The sequence below is a fragment of the Mus musculus genome, chromosome 6, assembly GCF_000001635.26.
Source record: "Mus musculus strain C57BL/6J chromosome 6, GRCm38.p6 C57BL/6J".
In the NCBI taxonomy this organism is placed as follows: Eukaryota; Metazoa; Chordata; class Mammalia; order Rodentia; family Muridae; genus Mus; species Mus musculus.
In genome coordinates, this window is record NC_000072.6 from 22,907,177 (window position 1) to 22,925,584 (window position 18,408).

Here is an 18,408-nt window from a genome sequence, read left to right on the forward strand (position 1 = left end):
CCTCATGTAACTGTTTCTATCTCTCACTCACAGCTGGGTATGTAAGATGTAGGACCTCTCATATACACCATAAAAGAAAATTAGGAGTCTTCTATTTTATGTGCCTATGTGAAATGGTTTTTGTTTTAATAAGGCATTCAGTATTTCATTAAGATTTTCAGTACTGTAGGCACCTAGACAACTATAAGGTCAGTTATTACATTTATTTAAATGGCAAATCTGCACAGGAAGGACGTAAGGGGGAAATTAATTGAAGTTCTCTTTATGACCTGTTAATCAAAAAGTAAAGCTATTTCTGAAAAAGGGAGATGAAAATTATATTTGAAATGGAAACGTATGCTGAGGTATTTTCTACTGGTCTGAGCACTGGGTTTAATTGAAGGTTTCAATAATTGAACAGAAGGAAGTACTGGCTAAGCTCAAGAAATTCTGATAAATTCTAGGGGAAGTTTGGCGTAACTTTCATATATTTATGGCTAACAGCAACCATCTTCTATGAAGACTACTACAGGAAGACTTTGCCACACCAACACATCACTATGTGTGTGCTGCTCTCTGACAGCAGCAAGCATTGGGAACATAAAACAAGAGATGTCTATTAAGTTGGACGTGCATTTTGTATCATTTGCCATTCATTCTATATTCAGTAACCCTTCATTCATTTGTGTATTATTCATTAAGCACATATTCTTTGCCCATTTTGGTGATGGAATTCCCTGACTTCTGCTGGTTAAAGTGCTCCCCAGACAGAAAGAAGATAGGGAAATATCACATGCAGATGACAGATGCTGCTAGAAAACTGTTCGCAAGTGCATGTATCTAAGGTAAAAGGAAGTCAATGGAAGAGAAATTTTAGGGTGGTTAGGATCGATTGTGTTATCTGGCTCAAGGAGTTCAGTGAAGAGATAGTGACACTCAAGAAATCCTAGAGGGAGTAGGAGGACAGAAAAATGTGGACATCTGTCTTCATGTGAAAGTAGTCAGTGAGTGAGGATGGAAATTAGTTGAAAGGTGCAGAAGGAAGCTTGCGCATGCTGAGCGATGGCTGAGCAATGGCCACTGTTTGCTCTGTGATAAAAACAGAATGCAAGCTCAGCTCCTAGTCACAAAGGGGGGTGATTTAGACCACTGCTCTCTCTAGCAACAAAAAGGGAAGATTTGTAATTGGCAGAAATTATTCCTCTGAGAATCCATTGATTATTTATTGAATTAAAAGAAGCACATAGTTAGGTGTATGGAATGCCTAGTGAGGTGTAGGGAACATAATATGCACTTTCCAAACTCTCAAGGCATTTAGAACTAAACACACTAAGTTAATAATAATAATAATAATAATAATAATAATAATAATAATAATAATAATAATAATGTGTTAGACAATTCTTGGTCAGTTAAAATTCCGAGACTGTTCACCAGTCAAAGAGATGCCATCATTAAGGTGCCATGAGACTCAGATGGTTGAGGGGTGTTGGAGGAGGCAGAGAAGGAAGAAAGTCAAGATATACAGGCAAAGGATGGCTGAGTCAGCGCTTTCGGGGCACACAGAAGCTTGAGAGCAGCAAGGCATTGTATTCAGCATTCTATGGTACTCTGGGTTATCTCTTTACCAAAACTTTCTTAGCTATTACCTACTACCCGAAGGCACTATAGAATTAGAATTTTCTAACTAGGCTGAGATCTGAAATGGTTTAAGAACTTTACAAACTGGACCCATGAAACTTTTCATGTGTAAGATTATTAAGTAGATGAGGTAGATATTTTGAAATTTTTAAATGAATAGTTCTTGGAATACATTTGTTTGTTTAGCTAGTACAGACTTGGTGAGATGTTTCTGGACTTAACCTGCACTGACTTAATGAGTATTCCAATTAGTCTACAGATGGTCTGTAAAACCAAAGAGATCGTGGTAGGGATTTCTCTGGATATTGCCATAGTTACCTCACCTCAGCAACTAAGGGGGAAGTGTTCTCTTTGTTTATTAGTGTCAGTACAATCGTGTACCATTAATTGAAATTTCAAACATTCAACCAAAGGATTCTAGGTTTGTTTACACAAATTAAAGCATTTTGGAAATAATTCATAATGTTCAGACAAAACTAATCTGGTTTACTTGCTGGGAAAAACTGGAATCAAGGATTGGAATTATCCAGCCAAATTATCCAGCTGTCTGACTGATGGATGTTTTAGCTAGTTACATCCTTACCGTCTTTGCTTTGTATGTGCTGTCCATTTAAGAGAAACACAGACCTGGAGCTTCCCCCTGGGCTACTCCAACTCAGAGCCTTACATCTTTACCCCTGCCTTAAATCACACCATTTGTTTATGGTTGCTTGGTATTTTCTGGAGTCTGTAGTGGTCTTCTTTTGTCTGGTACATGGAAATCTTTTTTTTTTTTTATCATTCTCTAACTTTCTGATAATCATTCATAATACAAAGGTCGATGTTGTCTAAGGGCCCAAGAGTGCTTCAGCAACACTATGGCTGTTTTCTTCTCATCACAAAATCCAACCCTGCGGAGAGGCAGAGAGTGAAAGGCATCCGTGTGTGTCCATGGCGATGCACTGACTGAGTGCAGGAAGTTACTCTGGCGTCAAGCCCTGAAAAGGATTGATTGTTTTTGTGAAAAATCCTCAAGACATGCCTTGAATTCAAAGAGTCAAGTTCATTAAAATCATAAATCATTTGCTGACTCAGTCTCTGCTCCTCCCCTCCTCCCCCTCCCCCTTCCTCTGAAATACCTTTGGCACTCGGTGTTACTTTAAAAAACAAAAATGTTTAATTTTTTCTTTAAAAATTGGTGGAATAATTGGAGTCACTAAAACAACTCCCTTGGTGACCTTAAGAAGAGTCTGTGGAACACTTCCTGCCTCTCTGTAGCTCTGAAACCAACTGGTAACTGTCGTTTGCTTCCTAACGTGCCAGGACTCTGCTGGTTCCACATATAAAAACACCCCCTGGAGATTTCTTCTTATTTTACATAGCCCTGCCGAGTGGACTGGCCATTCTATGAAAATTGGATGAAATGACACTAAGTCTTGTTGCAGATCCATGAATAAAAGGGGATACCTTTCTCCCTGATGAATAAAGCCCAGCATAGGGTATGCCACAGTGCCTTCTTTCTGGACGTCAGCTATCATAAGTGATGAGAAACCCGTTTCATGTGATAGCGCTGCCCAAGGTCTCCTAACATGGACCATCATCCCAGATCACTAGCTAACCCCATTGCTGTATCACCAAGGGGTGTTCAAGGTGCTTACGTACCCAGAAAGAGTCTCCTAATGCCAAACAACTCCTATTCCTTATTCTGAGACCAGAGAGGCTTCAAGAATCCAAACTTAATAAGGAACATTTACTTAAATACAGGTGCCCAGGCTTTTCATTCCGTTGAAGATGCAAGGATCATTTAAAATCGAGTCAGTCGCCTCTGTCAACTGGTTCTGAGTATGTAAAGGTGACTTAAATTTTTAACACTGTGGTCAAGCCTCTCAACTGTATGGATGTCAGGGCAGTAATAACCATGTTCGAGAGCATCCTGGGTGGCATAGTAAGATCCTGGTGCATGCTGCTAGTTTATGATCTCTTTGAGTACAAAATACGGTGAGCTGTCATTTTGAAAGTCAAATCTGTGTGTATTTCATCTGATATGGCAGATCATCAATCAAATGTTTCCCATCAAAACAATTTGCTTTAGTGAGATTAATGCCAAAACTACAAGCTGCAGGAAAGTTGCTTTTTGTTACTAAAAAGTGCCTAACTATGAGTGCCAGAGAAATGGTTCAAGGGGTAAAGGTGCTTGTCACTAGACCTGACACCCTGCGTTTGAACTCCAGAACCCACCTGTAGAAGAAGACAACCAAGTCCTGAACGTTATCTTCTGACATCTGTTCATGTGCTTTGGCATGGGCAACAACCCCTTCAATAAATGCTCATATATATATATTTTTAAATTCCTGAAAGGAATCATCTTTCTGTTTCAGTATCTTGTGTCTTTGTGGTATATCATATATAAAATTTAAGGCCTAAATTATTTCAGGAAAACACCCTTTCTTTTCCTTAATTCGAACACAGGGATAGCTCCCTAGGGGTGAAAAAACCCTGCTACCTTTGGTCTGTTGTGAGTTGCTCTTTATCACCCTGCAGGAGTATGTTAATTACCTTGAGGTGTCCCAGTGGCCTAATAACTTCAGGACTAGGTGCCAGCAGAGACCTGGTTGCATTCCAGGTCCCAAATACTGTTTTAGCTTGTTCTATCTCTTCATATCCTCACAAATGAAATGGTAAACTGGGGGAAAAAACACATTCATTCTAACTGAGTTGTCTAGTTCAAAAAAGATAATATCGAATCCCTAGCCAGCCATTTGTGATTGTGTGTAAAATGTAACTGGTGAGATCTATTCTACAAGGCTATTAATTATACACTGAACAGGCGTGCTTTACACATCTCATTCCTAGAAGCACACTGATCTGTGCTATCTAGGCCACCTTAGGAGCATTTTTGAGCATCTGCCACTGCAGTAAACATTCATGTTTCAGGCAAAATGTGTGAACAGCTGTTGCAACACGGAGCCAATAAGATCCAGTTCTCTTGTTAGTCAAGATAGGTCACTGACCAAAAGCTTTGAAGAAGCATGTTGCGATTGGTGGTTGAACTAAATCCTTTTCCTGGGAGCCGAGGGGTGGGGGACGGGGGGCAACTTTGCTAGCTCAGGGAATGAGGACTGTGTAGATCCAAAGATCCGAAAAGAGGGCATCCCTGGAAGTGAAAGTAGTATACCTGGTAAATAATAAAGACGTGGGATGGAAAGGAGTCCAGATGCCAAGGAGAGAAACAGGACACAAATAAAACCAACCCAATGGCCCAGAAGGCCGTAATAGGATTTGAACAGCGTCTGCTTGCCTTACACTTTACAGTGGAGAAAACCAAGATGAGTAATTATTTCCCAATCATCTCGTGGCAGTGACACACCTAACCATACTAAGAAAGCAGTAGCTGTCATTTTTATTATTATTATTATTATTATTATTATTAAAAATCACCAGTATCTAATGTGAACTGATACTCAATAACAATGGAAAGCAACTAAGGATGTAATGAAAACATCTTTACATTAATACTGACTAACGACATCATTAAACACATTTAAAAAATCCTTTACCAATGGGGAAAGCTGTTGAAAAGTGTAAAAGGTGTGAAATGTGAAACAAACAGTGGAACTAAGCTATCTTCAACCTCTTTAAAAACAAGGAGAGAGTGTCAGTGTTCTCAAAATCTTGCTGTGAACGCTGTATTTATCTTGAAATCTGGGTGTGTGGGTATAGTACACACCTCATCACAGCACTTGGGAGACTTACATGGAAGAGTCGGGACTGGGGACTGACTACCTCATGGTGCCTTAGAAGACACTGTCTCAAATGAGAAAAGGAAAAAAAGTGCTTATTTTGAGAAGCTTTGGGACACCCAGTTAAAGATAGTCCCTCAAAGTCTAACTAAGGCTGAATGTTGAACTTCTCAGTGTTCATGCTGTTCTTCAGATGAAGGAGTTTAAATTTGCTTGCAAACATTAATATTTCTCTATGTGTATTGCATGTCTAGTTACAATGACCCAGAGCTCTGCGAGCTAAGAATCGGGAAGTACCAATAAACAAGTGAATGGTTCTGCAAATGAACCAGTGTGTATTATACACATCTTATCGACACCAAACCTTTTATTTTGCTTTATTGAAAAAAGTTCAGAAGCACAAAAAACTTTAGAAAATATGTGACGTGGCATTAAAAAAAGAAAACCCCAACAACACAGAGCTTAACATGACACGTCCTGTCCCTTACTGACGTAGTGGGTAAAGGTGTGCTTTTGCATTTGTGGCAATAGAAGCAAGGAGCATGACTTTGGTAAGGTCATCTCTCAAAGTGTTATTCTTCTCCCTAAGAATGAAGTGAGACACACAAATATTTCCATAGGCATATAATTAAAATTAGACAAGTCTGTCATGTTTGCCTTGATCTCTTTTGGAAACACAGTGACTGGTCTTAAATAGGTTTAATGAGCAAATAACACATGACAGATTCAGTTTGTCAAAGATACTGACAAATCAAAAAGTTAAATCATTGTAAGTCCATTGAAGAGGCAACAAGAAGTTAATTGTTTTGAAATGTTTCCTGTGAATAATTTATTTTTATTCTAGACCAGTGGAAGTAATCTCAATGGTATTAATGACAAAAATGGGTTTCCAGTCTATCCCCTGGAAGGGCGTCAAGAAAAGCTTGCTGTTGTGCCCAGACCTAGCTGTATGATGAATCTATAAACACATCGGCAGTGGTTTTGAAAGTACAATCCACACCTATTTCAGGATCAGTTAGCACAGAAAGTTGCCAAATTTTCCCATTCAATGTCGAGACCTTGGGGGTTTCATTTTACCTGTAAAGAAATCTCCTAGAACTAAGATGCAGAAGAGAATAAGGTAGTATCAAGAATTTCTCCTCCATGGAGAGCCCTCTCCATCTGACCAGAGTGCCTTGGGGACAGTCTGTGGCTCTCACAGTTACTGTGGCTTTTGGTAGTCTGATGCTGCCCATTGTGTGTAGACTTGGGTTTGGTTATCCTCAGTTTACCTGCTCTTCATACAGTTACAGTACATACATCTGTACATACATCTGTACATACATCTGTACATACATCTGTACATACATGTGTACATACATCTCTACAGTTGCATACAGTTTCTTATGAAAACGAAGTAAACTTTTATTGTGAAGCCCAAAGTGACAAGTTTAAACCGTTTTTAATGTTCTTTACACAGAAGAGTTGGTCATCTTTAGCTTGTTTGGCTGTTGTTTCCAATGTTGTTTCAAAGTGTAAGTGCACCAAAGATCCAGTCACATCAAATATATGCAAGCAGTCATAAGAACATATGAAAAGATCAACGTCAGCTCCCCAGGGCACCATGTGGTGAAATTTACATTTCTATATGTGTAGTATTTACAAAAACATATTATAATACCAATAATGGTTTCAGTCCTGTAAAGTAGGCAGAGTATAAGAATTTTGAAAATATATCCTTAATAGCTTCACATGTTTTAACAGTGTGGCCCTAGTTTAAGCACTCCTACTCTGCAGATTAACTTATTTCCCACTAACTAGCTTTTATTTGAGGTGTTACCAACAGCTTGGCACATCACCCTTTGATCCCTCCCACGTGAGTTGCTTTTAAAATAGATGATTATGGTGTCAGGAGATATGAAAAATGTCCAGATTCTTGAGTTACTCTTTCCAACTTACATAGCAGAAAGTGCACACCAGGTCAGCCTCACACTTGTATGCAAAAAAGAAAAAAAATCCTTTTAGCATTAGTGAGCATTAAAATACCAATAGCAAACCTTTGCGAGTCTGTTCACTGAACTCACACCCTGTTTTATTTACTTGTGTGTGAGTGCCATGTACTTTTAGATATATGTGTTGGTGTATGTGTGTGGAAACCAGAGGACAGTGTTGGGTGCTGTCTCTTAGGTGCTATCCAGTATCTTTTCAAGGAAGGTCTCACACCAGCCCAGAACTTTCCTGGGAGGCTAAGCCAGCAGGGCAATGAGCCTTAGGGATCCATCTGTCTCTACTTTCTTAGTGGCTTATGAGTGCACTATCACAACTGGATTTTTTTTAAGTCAGGAGTTCTGGAGAGGGACCTTGGGTCCTTGTATTGTAACGAAAGCACTTTACCAACTGAGCTCGCTTCCCAGCCCCAGTCTAACAATTCTCAGTAGATCTATTGTGTCTGAAGTAGCATTCCAAGCCTTGCTTGGTTACAGAAAATGCCCAGTTCAGGCTCTGTATCCCCCATTACTAAGAGTCTTCTCAAGGGTCACCCTCATAGATTCCAGGGTGTACCCATTGCATTAGGTTTCACACTGCTTCCCCAATCCTTCCCAATTCCAGGTGTCTCTCCTAGTACTCTCTCCCTCCATGCCCCCAACAGATCCCTCCTGTTACCATCTCCAGCAACCCCAGCCCACTAAAATATCCACTCCCCTTCCGCATCCTTTGAGTATATGTCCAAGAATGATAAAACTGGGTCTTCATGTAGATGGACTCCAAATTTTCTGAGAAACTGCCATACTGATTTCCAAAGTGGCTGAACAAGCTTGCCCTCCCACCAGCAAGGGAGGAGTGTTCCTCTTGCTCCACATCCTCCCACCCAGTTAATTTTTTCTCCTGTTCATATTTTGCTCTTATTGATGTATAGACATTTATGCTTTGAATTTAACAATTACAAAAATTAACATCTATGTAATCAAACAGTCAAATAAAATAGTCATTTATTTTATGATTCTTCTTCCTAGACTCACAGCATTAGCTAGAGAAGCTTCTTTTAGCAGAAGGGCGATGCTTGTTGAAGAGATTGATAATGGTGCTGAGAGAGTGACTAATAATTGTAAGTCCTAAATAGACACTTCCATCACTGTCTTCAAGGCTTAGGAACCATCACTGAAGAAGGCATGGAAATAAGAGCCAGAGGAAGAAGGGGGAGAAGTGTTGTAGAATGAATTCCCTCCTGTGAAGTAAGCCTCAAATCCAATCAGAGAGCAATTGGTTACCTTTATAACAGTTTTGCCACTATTGCACTAGTGAGCCACCTTGACTGTCAGGCCAGTAGTGTGTTATTAGAGTGCACAGCTCGGTAAGACTTGACTTTTCTCCTTCAGCCATCTGCAAAGAAGCTCCCAACACCTTGAAAACTAAAAAGCAGTGCAGTTCCAGCATGATTTCTCTATGTAGTTTATTCTATAATGAATTTCAGTGTAAGCAGGAGAATAAAAGACTTCCTGGAAACAGACTTATCTATATTACTAAATAGTAATACACTATACTACACATAATTCGTCACTACATAATAACACAATGATATATAATACAAATACAATAACATTTAATAATTTATAGTGTTTTAACATTCTCATGAGTGTCTTCTTATCTTACTACTTTGTATACTTTCAGCTAATTCTACTTTTTATTTTTACATACATTATTATTTCTATAGCTAGTTTTATTATTAGTGTCATTAAAAATTTGATTTTTCTTTTATGGCAGAGCAATTCACTGTTAATTATGGGTATAAAGTATGTACCTATGATTGTGTAATGACAAAATGAGTTGTCTATTTCATCAATTTTTAATAAAAAAGATAGGCAATCTATAAACTTTATTTTATGCATCAACATATCCTAAGCTGCAATAATGGAAACTGTCATCACTCATTTAAATCCATGAGATAAGAGTTTCAAACATAAGCAGATTCTAAAATATGTTACCATAATTACTATTGACATTATTTAAAATTTTGTATGTATGTGGGTTTGTTCATGTAAGTATCGTTCCACAGAGGCCAGAGAAGGGAGTCAGATCTCCAGGAGCTGGAGTTGGAGATGAGCCATTTTTCCACTCCCTGACTTTAAATATTAATAACCAAAGTACAGAGAATGGTTTAAATATATTCCTATGATGCTGTAGAAGCATATTCATTTCTTGAGATTAGATCAGTAGTTTGTTAGTTTGTGAAAATGGACATTATCAACTAAATAAAGGATTTAACTAAGGTTATTTAAAGTCTGAATTAAATATACATGAGTATCCACCATTTAAAAAATATACACATATTCCTGTCCCAAGACACAGAGATCACCATGGAGGAGTTGGAAAGATTGTAAGAATCAGATGTAATGGTTGACTGCAAGAAAACTGTCCTCTGGCCATGATATGGTCATTGCACATATGAACTCACAGAAACTGTGACTTCATGCACAAGATTAAAATCCTGGGAGGCATACAGGTGGTATTATGGGAAGTCCCCCATTAGCTGAAGTGTGATTGGCAATTGACTGCTGATTGGAGAGAAAGATTCAGGTTTCTTCATGGATATATAGCCCTTGAGAGACTACTCATGGTCCAGAAGATGATTCTATACCTATGCACAAACTGGCGGCTCTAAGTGGACTCAATGGGCTTAACAAAAAGCACATGAATTTGGGAGGGAGAGTGTGTGTTTGGGTATGGGGATGCATGAGAAGGGGGATGGACTTGATCGTTTTATATGCATGTATGAAATTCTCAAACAATAAAATAGAATGAACGCATCAGGTCATAAGGTGCAATTTTCTATTAACAGAAGAGATTATGTGATTTTAAAACTATTTTGTGTATCTACATTTTTTCAAATGTATTTAAAGCAAGCACGCATGAACATTTATATGATAAAGATTATTATGAGCATGTTTTTAAATTTAAAAAATTTTCAACTTTAGAGATATAGATGAGTCACTGGAAGTTACAAGTATGTGTTTAAGATTAAGAAAATACACTACTTTCCAAGAGAAGCATGTGAGTTGTCATTGAAAACTCTGAATAGTGTTGATAAATATTCATAGAGTTATTCAAACATTTGGGGGTTTGTCTCTTTAAGCTTATTCTCTAGATACAGATCACGTGAACTTATGTTTATTTTTTCAGTAATTTATTTATTTAGTTTACATCTTGATTTGAGCTTCCTCTCTTTTCTCTCCTCCCAGTCTCTCCCTCACACCCCACCTCCCCCTTCATCCCCTCCTTTCCCCCTCACAGAAGAAAACCTCCCATGAATACCAGTCTGCCTTAGCATATCAAGTTGTAGTAGGACTGGGTTCATCTTCTTTTTAATCTAGACAAGGCCTTCCAGTTAGGAGGGAAAGATCCAAAGGCAAGCAACAGAGTCAGGCACAGCCCCTGCTCCTTCTGTTAGAGGTCCCACATGAGGGACATGCTGTATACCAGTTACATATGTGTAGGGGGAGTAGTTCTATCCCATCCCTGTGAAATGGTCACCTCCTGAAAACTAGGCAAGATTTCCAATGGAGAGACGGAAATACCAACACAGCTACGAAACTTTGGACCCACAATTTGTCTTGCCTATACAACTTATTTTTAATCTAGAATTCCTTGTTAATGATACAAATTAACAAACCCTGCTATTTTCACTGTATTCCTTCTTAAAGTTTGAGACTAAAGATTCTACTGTTGCTGTTAAGTCTCTGAAGATGGCTCTCCAGTGAAGTGTTCCCTTTCAGCACCAGAAGGCAGCTGAAATCAAAGAGTTAGAGTAGGGCTCAGTGGTGCATGTATATTTTACACAGAAATGTGTTTTTAGAAACTTGGGTTACATTTATAGTAATTAATGGTAAGAAAATGTTTGATTGATTACTATATCCCAAGGAGGCCATATTATCTGACTGACTATAATTAGCCAAGTCATATCCACAAGTGTTTGTGTATATGCTGCATGAAGTGAGGAAGACAGGCTGCATGGTCATTAGAAATGAATGACAAGAAGATGTGCAGAGAAAAATCTAGCATCCATCGGTTAGCCTTGAGCAAAGAATTGGGTTAATGTGACTTACATTAAAATGATACTGAAAACTCTTTACTCACAGAATTTAATTTTACATGGAAAGTTTGCAACAGTTGGCTGCCGACCTTTGATCATTGGATAATGAATTCAAGCTTCTTGTAAGAAAGAGAAAGGCAATCCCAGCAGGGAAACCTAAGCACACATTACACTATGTTCTGAAGAGGAACTATTCTCTTTGGTTTCCTGTGTTGGGGTGGGTGGTGGTTAATCTGGTTGCACTATTTGGGGAGGTTCTAGAAATGTTAGGTGGTGAGACCTGATAGGAGAGAGTAGGTCACCATCACTGAGTCCTTTAGGACATAGCTTCCCTGGCCTTGCCAGGTTTCCTGTTTTCTGGCTAATGAGGAGTAATGAGTCTATGTTCTCCCACAGCTATGATGTTCTTCTCATGCACTTAGGGACAAGCAAAATCAAATCTTCCCTCTCTTACATGGTGTCTATCAAGTATTTGGTCACAGATGTGTAAATGTAATGTCAACCACCCAGAGAGGACTTCATTCCTATGTGGTATGTTCATGGGGTTCTTTCAACACAAGTGGAGCCCTTTCTTAAACTCTCATTTTGGGTTTTATTTTATTGTATTTTCCTCAAAGAAGGGATTTGTTTTATATTCTGTGACTGGAGTCACTGTCAATCTTTAAAAAAATCATTGCTGCACAATATCTTCATGTCAAAATATTTAGTGAATAATTGCTCTGGTGATAATAGACTGTCTTCAGATTTGTGGGCCCCTTGTTCAAAGCTTTATAAGTCAGCTATCCTTCTTCATGAACATTCCTTCACCCTGTTCACTTCAGATAAAATATTTATCTTGTTACTCCATCATCTTTTTTTATAGACATCAAAGTTTACCCATACATGAAATACATTTGACACACATCCATCAACTCAATAGACTGCATTCCATTAAAATCAGAAATCCCAGGAAGAAAAGAAAGTAAGCTGTATATTAAAGCTGGAGAGATCTATATGACCTTTCAACACAGTCAATACTCCCAAGAATACATCTCTAATGAATGACCTGCAGGATTACGTGAAATTTTGGCTGACCCTACAACTTTTGGAAAGCTCTGTTGTTTGCCTCTCCTAAGACTCAGCCCTTTTCTTCTACCAGAACACACAGTCCCTCTCTTCATGGCTTTCCTTGTCAGCTTTTCTCAAGAGCTTCCAAAAATTCATTCTAATTATTTGGCTCTTTCCCCACCCTTCCGGGTTCCTCACTCTGCTGAAGAGTCTTAGTGATGTCTTTAAAGGTTATGAGATGTGGAACTATTCTCTACTTTGGCAAGTCCTTTTTCAGAATCATGAATACTAAACTTATGTTTGTGGTTATATTTTCCTTGGTTTCTCTTCCTGAAAACCACTCTATTTCTTTACCCTTTCATATTCTGGACACTGTATGACATTCAATATGCACATGTCTCGATGTGTACCATAAGAACACTGTTCCTACAATCTGTAATAGGAGGCAGATGATAACATTGATCAAGACATAACTGAGACCTTTCTTAGAGTACACTTGGAGTGATTTTATGATTAAAGTATTTAGGATGCATTAGTAGGGAATGAGCACCTCATTTTTATTTGGTAAGGGGGGCTTTTAAAACTTGAGGCAAAGCAATTGTGATAAAAACTGCATAGTACTGGTATAGCGACAGACAAGTAGACCAAGGGAATAGAATTGAAGACCCAGAAATGAACCCACACACCTATGGTCACTTGATCTTTGACAAGGGAGCAAAAACCATCCAGTGGAAAAAAGACAGCATTTTCAACAAATGGTGTTGGCACAACTGGCAGTTATAATATAGAAGAATGCGAATTGATCCATTCCTATCTCCTTGTACTAAGGTCAAATCTAAGTGGATTAAGGAACTCCACATAAAACCAGAGACACTGAAACTTATAGAGGAGAAAGTAGGGAAAAACCTCCAAGATATGGTTACAGGGGAAAAATTCCTGAATAGAACAGCAATGGCTTGTGCTGTAAGATTAAGAATCAACAAATGGGACCTCATAAAATTGCAAGGCTTCTGCAAGGCAAAAGACACTGCCAATAAGACAAAAAGACCACAAACAGATTGGGAAAGGATCTTTACCTATCTTAAATCATATAGGGGACTAATATCCAATATATATATAAAGAACTCAAGAAGGTGGACTCCAGAAAATCAAATAACCCCATTAAAAAATGGGGCTCAGAGCTAAACAAAGAATTCTCACCTGAGGAATAATGAATGGCTGAGAAGCACCTGAAAAAATGTTCAACATCCTTAATCATCAGGGAAATGCAAATCAAAACAACCCTGAGATTCCACCACACCAGTCAGAATGGGTAAGATCAAAAATTCAGGTGACAGCAGATGCTGGCGAGGATGTGGAGAAAGAGGAACACTCCTCCATTGTTGGTGGGATTGCAAGCTTGTACAACCACTCTGGAAATCAGTTTGGCGGTTCCTTAGAAAATTAGACATGGTACTACCGGAGGATCCTGCAATACCTCTCCTGGTCATATATCCAGAGGATGTTCCAACTGGTAAGAAGGACACCTGCTCCACTATGTTCATAGCAGCCTTATTTATAATAGCCAGAAGTTGGAAAGAACCCAGATGGCCCTCAACGGAGGAATGGATACAGAAAATGTGGTACATTTACACAATGGAGTACTAGGCAGCTATTAAGAACAATGAATTTATGAAATTCCTAGGCAAATGGATGGACCTGGAGGGCATCATCCTGAGTGAGGTAACCCAATCACAAAAGAACTCACACAATATGTACTCACTGATAAGTGGATATTAGCCCACAAACTTAGAATACCCAAGATACAATTTCCTAAACACATGAAACTCAAGAAGAACGAAGACCAAAGTGTGGACACTTTGCCCCTTCTTAGACTTGGGAACAAATCACCCATGGAAGGAGTTACAGAGACACAGTTTGGAGCTGAGACAAAAGGATGGACCATGTAGAGACTGCCATATCTGGGGATCCTTCCCATAATCAGCCTCCAAATGCTGACACCATTGCATACACTAGCAAGATTTTGCTGAAAGGACCCTGATATAGCTGTCTCATGTGAGACTATGCCGGGGCCTAGCAAACACAGAAGTGGAGGCTCACAGTCAGCTATTGGATGGATCACAGGGCCCACAATGGAGGAGCTGGAGAAAGTAACCAAGGAGCTAAAGGGATCTGCAACCCTATAGGTTGAACAACAATATGAACTAACCAGTACCCCCTGGAGCTCGTGTCTCTAGCTGCATATGTATCAGAAGATGGCCTAGTTGGCCATCAGTGGAAAGAGAGGCCCATTGGTCATGCCAACTTTATCTGCCTCAGTACAGGGGAATGCCAGGGCCAAGAATTGGGAGTGGGAGGGTGGGGGAGTAGGTAGGGGAGTGTGTGGGGGACTTTTGGGATAGCATTGGAAATGTAAATGAAATAAATACCTAATAAAAATATATAGATAATTTAAAAAAACTTGAGGTAAATAGTAATGGTAATTATTAAGGAAAGTAAAATGTTGCTTTATATGAGTATAAAGAGTAGTAAACATATAGTTGTGTGTATGCTTATATGTATATTCCTATTTTAATCTCTTAGGTTGTTTGAAAGGTTTGTTTTTTATTTTTAAACTTTTGTCTGTGCCATGGTCCTTGTGCAGAAGTCAGAGGACAGCTCTCAGGAGTTTCTGTCCTTCCACTATGTGAATCCCAGGATTGACTTCAGATCATCATTCTTGCTAGCAAGTGCTTTTATCCACTGAGCCCCTTATATTGATTCTTCAGGGAAGACTAAGATGAAATGGGCTGAAAAATAAATGTTTAAAGTTATTTGAGTGTATACAAGCTGAATCTCTTTCAAATTTTTAAGTCAAAACTCACTCCATTTAAAAAAAAACATTTTTTTCATAACAAATTTCAGAGTAGCCTTTAAAATAAGTTGTCCGGAAACATATTTATTTACCTACATTCATATATATGGTTCCTTAGAATTTCTCTCCTACTTTCATAACTACAATACAGATTTTAAACAGACTGTATTAGTTAGGGTTGAGACATTTTTCTCCATTGAAGTTTCCTTCCTCTGAGGAGTCTAGCTTGTGTAAGGTTAACATAAAACAAGCCAGTACACACGTACTATGTATTTTCAATCTAAAAGAAAAAAATAAAAAATAAAAATGTCAAAGCTACAAAAACTAAAATCTGCACAAAAAAAAGAAAACAAGTCTATAATTTATAATGTTCATGAATGGTAAATGTTTAAGCACTTTGATAAATTGTACCTTATGTAGGATTTACTGTGTTCCAGTGTATATAATGCCAGAAAAAAAGTGAGCCATTCCTCTTTTCCTGTTCACTGGAGCTATCACATCTCATCTATCAGGCCTCAGAGCTCAGTTCTTAAAGTGGGGTACTCTCTCACGCCCAAGGTCTGGGTAATTAGCATATGAATGTGTGACAGCATTGTATGAAGTAACAATTAAGGGAACAATACATAAAGGGGCTGATGAGAGCTACCAACACCTGGGAATCTTGTATTGAAAATGCTTCCCTAATGTGTGTAATTAGAAACCCAGGACAAATACTCACTGTGTGGTGATGAAGCCCTGAAATGAAAGCCAAAAGTTGGCTCACATTTTGCTGTAATTGTTTGTAACAAAATGTTGAAGCAAGGGTTTACTGTTACACTGACTTCAAAGGATCACTGGTTAAGTACAGTTAGTTTTTGCACGGTATCTGATGCTGGCAAATCATCAAAATGGTTCTATATGATAAAAAGTACTACCATTTAAAGTGATACAGTTAAGATGCTTTAATAAAAGATTAGAAATCACTTCTTGTAGTGTGGATGCAAAATTTTAGGGGGAAACATCAGGTTGCTTGCCAGGAGAAATCTCCTGTCCAGTCAATCTTCTATAACCGACTCATTTCAGTTGTGCTAGCAGACCTCTGGGTTGCTGCAGACCTCCGGGTTGCTGCAGACCTCTGGGTTCCTGCATGACTTTGCTTTCCTTTATTTCCCTTAAAGTTATGCAAGGATCCTGGTCAGAAGACAGAACCTTAGAAAAGTCATGAATAGCCCCTTAATCCTGGATGAATGGGGGAACAGAAGCTCTGCTTTAGAGCTTTGCCTTTGTCAATGACTACCTGTACAAACCATTTCTCTCATACCCCAAATGGAAACTACCTGAGTATCCACTGGAGGGTAAATAAAATAGGGTGTCTCTGCTTTTCAAAACAGGCTTTTCAGCAGGCAGATGTAAACATTATAGAAACAATGTTTTCAGTGCTATTGTAGTCAAAAAGACCATCCAGAGCCAATCTGACTTCACCTCTGGGGATAACGTTTCCTAAGGGCTATGATGAGCTGCTGCTAAGACCTGAATGACATCTGAAGAAAGCAGTAGGGTCCCTGTGCTTGTTAACAGGTTTTTGTTTGGTTTGGTTTGGTTGTTTTTTGAGACAGAGTTTTTCTGTGTAGCCTTGGCTGTTCTGGAACTTGTTCTGTAGACCAAGCTGGCCTTGAACTTCCAGAGATCCACTTAACCTCTCGCCTGAGTGTTGGGATTAAAGATATGCGCCACCATCACCTGGCTTTGTTAACAGATTTTATCCAAAGAAAGAATAAACTCAGGTAATAAAGTCAGGTACTTAGCATGTGCTGCAAGTGCCCCATGACGCAGCGGGCGGGACAAGGATACATCCCCTTTCCCTTTGCGGCTACATGATTAGACCTGGTTCCCAGTACTTGAGAAGTAAATTTCCAGGTTACGGCTACATGATTAGACCTGGTTCCCAGTACTTGAGAAGTAAATTTCCAGGTTACGGCTACATGATTAGACCTGGTTCCCAGTACTTCAGAAGTAAATTTCCAGGTTGGTAGTAAAAGATTTCTGCATCTCAACAGGAAGAGAAAAGTTTGTACAGTCGCAGCATTTCAGCAGTAAAATGGTAGTCTAAGACAACGAAGGTTAGGAACCAAGTACCAGGAACTAACTGGTTACCATTTAGTCAAGCATGGGAGATAGAGGAAGAACCTTGGTGTTAAAAAAATAGAGAAAAGTTCTGATACGGCAGCATTAAAAACATGTGAAGTGAAGGAAACCGATCACAGAATCATTTGTTTTATAACTGGGTTTACATGAAGTGTCAACCATATTTAGATACATAGAGAGTAGGTGATAAGAAATACTTTTCTCCATCAATAAGAAAAAAATCAATATACAACATGTGCATTTATGTGTAAATACTCAAATGAGAGCTATATGGTCAGAATCCCATCTTGGAATGGACAATGCTTCCCAAGTTCGTCAGTAAACTGTAGCCTTTTCAGCATAAGGAGTTCTGACAGCTGTACTGACCAGGTCGGTCCCAGACACAACCTGCAAAGGTTTCCTGTAGCTGCACTGGAACTGAAACAGTGCAGTGGAATCCCCTGTAGTCGGGGATTAAGGGTGTATGGCACATGAATTAGTACGGAGACCCCCGATCCCTGGATGGTGAGATGGGTCTAGGTACCTGTTAAATTACACAGAATGAAGATCAGACTTCTGCTTATCTTCTTCCTCTACGAATTGCACATTTTCCCTAGAGCCTGTCTCCTTGAGCCATGAGGCATCTGCCACTTTCACAATGTTGGAAGTTTTCCCACAGCCTTACCTCCACCAGGTACTCCCGGTCCTCCAGTGATGAATTCACTTACAATGTCCAATACAGCCTTTCCCCTTATCATAGTCATACATTAAAGATTTCAGTTTCCTCAAGACATCTAATTTCATTTGATTTCAGAAGGAAACACGTTTGGAACGCGAGATAATCCTTTGGGCTCTTTTAAAAATTTATAGGTGTGTGTTAGATTGTAAACCCAAAATGGTTTCAAGTAGCAGGATTTCAGGTCTTGAACTTGAAGACAAGCTGTCCTTTCTGGCCATGTCTCCTTCATGATGATGCCTCCGAGTTGCTGTGAACTTTG

The 18,408-nt window shown here is 39.0% G+C and overlaps 1 protein-coding gene across 9 annotated transcripts in view; it reads left to right on the forward strand.

The window, feature by feature from the left end:
- Ptprz1 (protein tyrosine phosphatase, receptor type Z, polypeptide 1) overlaps positions 1-18,408 on the forward strand; it is a 177,602-nt gene that overhangs the window by 31,862 nt on the left and 127,332 nt on the right. The gene's annotated exons all lie outside the window — the stretch shown is intronic.